Consider the following 5,000-nt stretch of genomic DNA (forward strand, 5'->3'; position numbering starts at 1 on the left):
CGAGGTCCTATTCCATTATTCCATGCACACAGTATTCAGGCGGGCTTGCCTGCTTTAAGCACTCTAATTTGTTCAAAGTAAACGTGCCGGCCCACCCAGACACTCAATAAAGAGCACCTTGGTAGGATTTCAACGGGGTCCGCCTCGGGACGCACGAACACGCACGAGGCGGTCGCACGCCTTCGGCTCGCCCCACCGGCAGGACGTCCCACGATACATGCCAGTTAAACACCGACGGGCGGTGAACCAACAGCGTGGGACACAAATCCAACTACGAGCTTTTTAACCGCAACAACTTTAATATACGCTATTGGAGCTGGAATTACCGCGGCTGCTGGCACCAGACTTGCCCTCCAATAGATACTCGTTAAAGGATTTAAAGTGTACTCATTCCGATTACGGGGCCTCGGATGAGTCCCGTATCGTTATTTTTCGTCACTACCTCCCCGTGCCGGGAGTGGGTAATTTGCGCGCCTGCTGCCTTCCTTGGATGTGGTAGCCGTTTCTCAGGCTCCCTCTCCGGAATCGAACCCTGATTCCCCGTTACCCGTTACAACCATGGTAGGCGCAGAACCTACCATCGACAGTTGATAAGGCAGACATTTGAAAGATGCGTCGCCGGTACGAGGACCGTGCGATCAGCCCAAAGTTATTCAGAGTCACCAAGGCAAACGGACCGGACGAGCCGACCGATTGGTTTTGATCTAATAAAAGCGTCCCTTCCATCTCTGGTCGGGACTCTGTTTGCATGTATTAGCTCTAGAATTACCACAGTTATCCAAGTAACGTGGGTACGATCTAAGGAACCATAACTGATTTAATGAGCCATTCGCGGTTTCACCTTAATGCGGCTTGTACTGAGACATGCATGGCTTAATCTTTGAGACAAGCATATGACTACTGGCAGGATCAACCAGGGAGCTGCGTCAACTAGAGCTGAGCAGCCGGCCGCCCGGGAGTGTGTCCCGGGGGCCCGCGCGAACACGCAAGCGTCCGCTCAATTATTCTGCAAACAGGAGGAGGCTGAGCTCCCCTGCACAATACACCTCGAAACCCTCTCAGGTCCCGGCGGCGCGCAGCGCCGTCCTAAGTACTTGGTCGGGTTCGAGAGAGGCGCAATCGCCCGGAGTTAGGCGAGTAGACGCTTTAGGTGCGACCACCCGTGCTCCCAACTGAGCTTGCCGCTGCCGACAGAGGCCCGGGAGCGTGCTGTCGTGGCATTGCCGGCGGGAGACAACACGCGCCACCTACGGTGACCGGCAGCTCCAACGCCAGCGCCACAGAAGGGCAAAGGCCCCACGTGGGTGCCGAAGCGAACTCTCCCAGCACAGCGCACGTGCCAACACGTCTGCACAACTGCGATACAAACCACCAGCGAGAACCGCTGGGGCGACCGAGCAGCAGACGGCGTCGCGGCGCCGAGTGCCGGGCGGCGGCGCATCCTCAACGCACACAGTCCTCAATCGGACCAGCACACTGCAGATGTCCACCGCGCTTCGCACCGGGCCGGCGAGGACCCACTTTGGCTGCACGGCGCCGCGCGCAGGGTGCCCCGGCGCGCAGCTGCGCCGCCTGCCGCGTCCGTCGGCCGGCGCGCCTGCCACTGGGCGCCCCCACCAGCCGGCTGTAGCGCGTGCGCCCACGCACCGCGCGGCCAGCACGCCGGGCGGCCCCCCCTCACCGGCCGGGGACAGTCCCACCCACCCACAGCCGCGTATCGCTTCACACCCAGATTCACATTCACGTTCGTTGGTATGGTGGGGACCGCTTCGTAGCTGTACCGATCGTTGCCCTCACAGATGTACCTCCAGCAAGGACAACCGCACCACAACGGGTTACCAGTTGTTCATTTGCGTAACGTCACCAGTAAACGTACACGTCCATCCCCGTTTGCAAAGTCAACTATTATTGCATGCCTGCCTGTCAGGTGTCAAGACACACTACATCCGCTCACATCCACGCAACAAAATGTGCCCGACTAGAGGGCACGTGGAAGGTGCCCCCGTACGTATGCGATGTCCATTGCGCGACCAACTGTCAACCGGCCTCTGTAGCATGTCGCAGATGTGGAACGCGGGGCACCGTGCTATCACATTGTGTGAGAAGAGACTACTACGTCTGCATACACGCGCCACTACATGAACAGACGGCTCATGCTGATCGCCATCCACTGCGTCCATTACTCCCACACGTCTCTATGGCGTACCACACTGCAATGCAGCTGTTATGGGGAGATGACACGTAGCTGTGTACACAACATTCTGAGCGGGTTGCGGTTGGACAATACATTAATGTAACGTGTCATATGCCAATTACAGAGCAGGGTAAGGCACAACTTGGGTTAGGTTAAGGCACAACTTGGGTTAGGTTAAGGCACAACTTGGGTTAGGTTAAGGCACAACTTGGGTTAGGTTAAGGCACAACTTGGGTTAGGTTAAGGCACAACTTGGGTTAGGTTAAGGCACAACTTGGGTTAGGTTAAGGCACAACTTGGGTTAGGTTAAGGCACAACTTGGGTTAGGTTAAGGCACAACGTGGGTTAGGTTAAGGCACAACGTGGGTTAGGTTAAGGCACAACGTGGGTTAGGTTAAGGCACAATGTGGGTTAGGTTAAGGCACAATGTGGGTTAGGTTAAGGCACAACGTGGGTTAGGTTAAGGCACAATGTGGGGGTAGATTGCGGTACAAATTGCATTACATTGCGGTGCAAATTGCATTACATTGCGGTGCAAATTGAGTTACATTGCGGTGCAAATTGAGTTACATTGCGGTGCAAATTGAGTTACATTGCGGTGCAAATTGAGTTACATTGCGGTGCAAATTGAGTTACATTGCGGTGCAAATTGAGTTACATTGCGGTGCAAATTGAGTTACATTGCGGTGCAAATTGCGTTACATTGCGGTGCAAATTGCGTTACATTGCGGTGCAAATTGCGTTACATTGCGGTGCAAATTGCGTTACATTGCGGTGCAAATTGCGTTACATTGCGGTGCAAATTGCGTTACATTGCGGTGCAAATTGCGTTACATTGCGGTGCAAATTGCGTTACATTGCGGTGCAAATTGAGGTAGGTTAAGGTGCAACACAGGTTAGGTTAAGGTGCAACATAGGTTAGGTTAAGGTGCAAGATGGGTTAGGTTAAGGTGCAAGATGGGTTAGGTTAAGGTGCAAGATGGGTTAGGTTAAGGTGCAAGATGGGTTAGGTTAAGGTGCAAGATGGGTTAGGTTAAGGTGACATAGGTTAGGTTAAGGTGACATAGGTTAGGTTAAGGTGACATAGGTTAGGTTAAGGTGACATAGGTTAGGTTAAGGTGACATAGGTTAGGTTAAGGTGACATAGGTTAGGTTAAGGTGACATAGGTTAGGTTAAGGTGACATAGGTTAGGTTAAGGTGACATAGGTTAGGTTAAGGTGACATAGGTTAGGTTAAGGGGACATAGGTTAGGTTAAGGTGACATAGGTTAGGTTAAGGTGACATAGGTTAGGTTAAGGTGACATAGGTTAGGTTAAGGTGACATAGGTTAGGTTAAGGTACAAACTGGGTTGTGTTATGGTACACATTGCGTTGTAGTACAGTACACGTTAGGTTTGGGTACGGTACACAATGTGGTATGGGATGGCGTGTTGTGGGGGGGAGGGGGGGGGGGGAGGTTCGTTGATATCGACCGTAGGACGTGGATGCCCGAGGCAGCGTCAGTGTGTCAAAGGAGTTATGTCACGTCGGGATGCGCTTTTCGCCAGTGAGAGGGGGCGAGCCGTGTCTGTGGTTGCGGCAGACCTGTGTGTTTCATTCCTGCCAGTGTGTTTGTGCTGTAAGACGAGGCAGTGTGGTGGTGATGGGTGCACCCCTGTGTAGGACATGTGTGGGTGTTGGTGGCTTCTCTGAGCAATTGTGGTTGTCGGACGAGTGGGGTATTCTGTTTTATGATTGGACCTCCCGGTCTGGTTATCATAGCGTAGTTGGTGTACTGTGGCGGATAGGATGCACCGGACGTTGGTCCATGCTGGTGCTTAGTAGTTGTATCTGTGTCTGTTACAGGCAGAGAGTAGTGTGTGATAGAGTGTGTGGCTGACGTGTGGTTCATTTTGTGTGTACGGACGTTCAGCATGTATAGGGGCATTTGCGTATATAATCTATCATAATCTATCTATGTGGGCCTGCATAGTTTACTGAGCAGTGCTGTGAGGTGACTGAACTACGAGTGACGTACTGATTTACAGCGGAATGATTGCCTTGTACCAAAGATGGAGTATCGGCTCTACGACAGCGTTGGCACCGCAGGAAATGGTCTCGTAAAACGGCCCTCCCACCGTCATCGTTGTGAGGGGTAGGGACCGCCTATATTCTGAGAGGAGCCCTGTTTGCCACTGGGCGTGGGGTCTCGCATCCTGCGGTTCAGTGCCCCCAGGGAAGCGCGCGGAGGTGGTGCTGCTGCTGCTGCTGCTGTAGCAAGCGAGCTACTTACAGCATGTATAGGGACAGCGGGAATATGGCATATTCGATATAACTCTTCATGAAACGCAAGATATAGGGGCGGATTGCACGTTACGAGTGCGGGAAGAGTCCGCCGTTCATCCGCTGGAGTTGCGATTTGGGCGGTTGGGGTGGGGCACGTGCGGGTGCGGGTGGAGCGATTGTCGGTCGACGACTTCGTGCGACGCAGGCACAGGCGTTGGGGCTCCTGTGGTGGGCAGATGATGCAGGGTTTGTGGGTGGCGTCGGAAAATGGGCACTGTGGGACCTAGCGATGTCGTAGTCGGCGTGGCGTCTCATAGATGGCGGTATCATCGGTGCAGCAGGTCATGTTGCGGGGGACCTGCAGGTGGCGGTATTTTTGTTTGTGGTGCGCTCGACATGGTGGACGTAGTGTCGTCCGATTCGCGTAGATGGAGCTATTGCATGTGGTTTCGTCACATTGTCATAGATGGCGGTGCCGTGTTTTGGAGGTATGGTTGGCGTAGTTTCGTTGGATTCCTGTAGATGGAGGTGTCGTTTCTG

The 5,000-nt window shown here is 53.6% G+C and overlaps 1 non-coding gene across 1 annotated transcript in view; it reads right to left on the reverse strand.

Annotated features, from left to right (window-relative positions):
- LOC126148382 (small subunit ribosomal RNA) overlaps nucleotides 1-920 on the reverse strand; it is a 1,909-nt gene extending 989 nt beyond the window's left edge. Inside the window, exon 1 of the ribosomal RNA XR_007530427.1 lies at nucleotides 1-920. This exon is cut by the window's left edge and continues 989 nt beyond it. This is a non-coding gene — a ribosomal RNA (small subunit ribosomal RNA).
- Nucleotides 921-5,000: the final 4,080 nt, after the last annotated feature.

Source organism: Schistocerca cancellata, unplaced genomic scaffold, assembly GCF_023864275.1.
Source record: "Schistocerca cancellata isolate TAMUIC-IGC-003103 unplaced genomic scaffold, iqSchCanc2.1 HiC_scaffold_885, whole genome shotgun sequence".
Classification (NCBI taxonomy): Eukaryota; Metazoa; Arthropoda; class Insecta; order Orthoptera; family Acrididae; genus Schistocerca; species Schistocerca cancellata.